Source organism: Olea europaea, chromosome 10 (assembly GCF_002742605.1).
Source record: "Olea europaea var. sylvestris chromosome 10, O_europaea_v1, whole genome shotgun sequence".
NCBI lineage: Eukaryota > Viridiplantae > Streptophyta > Magnoliopsida > Lamiales > Oleaceae > Olea > Olea europaea.
Window position 1 is genome coordinate 9585445 of NC_036246.1, and position 796 is coordinate 9586240.

Below are 796 nucleotides of genomic sequence, written 5' to 3' on the forward strand. Positions count from 1 at the left end.
GCTTTCAATAAGGAATGCAATGACAAAATGAAGGAGGAGACTGCCCTAAAAGCGCTGAAGGACAAGTTGGCAGTATTCGAGTTAGAGCAAAGCCTTGGCCGAGAAGTCAACAAGGTAGACTGTTTGGAAGAGGAAGTACTTACAAAAGAACCGGACGACGAAGTGATGCGGATTGCCAAACCTAGATACGCTCAAGCGCAAGACCCTCTGATCAAAGTAAATATTGGCGATGAAGGAGAAGATCACCCAACGTTCATTAGCCAGATGCTCGACCAAGAGGTTAGTAACAAATTAATCGCTTTGTTAAAAGAGTACAAAGATTGTTTTGCTTGGGAATATGAACAAATGCCTGGTTTAGATAGAGACTTAGTGGAACATAGATTACCAACTAGGCCTAATTTTAAACCTCATAGGCAACCTCCTAGGCGTTTTGCTCCTAATGTACTCCCTGAAATTGAGAAAGAGATAGAGCGATTATTGAAAGCAGGTTTTATAAGAACAGCCAGACATGTTGAATGGTTGTCGAATATTGTGCCAGTACTAAAAAAGAATGGTAAACTAAGGGTGTGTATAGATTTTAGAAATTTAAACATAGCTACACCCAAAGATGAGTATCCAATGCCCACGGTGGATTCTTTAGTAGATTCAACTGCCGGACATGTCATGTATTCTTTCATGGATGGGTATTCAGAATACAATCAAATCTATATAGCTGAAGAAGACATACACAAAACTGCCTTTAGATGCCCTAGGTCTCTAGGATGTTTTTAATGGGTGGTTATGCCTTTCGGCCTAA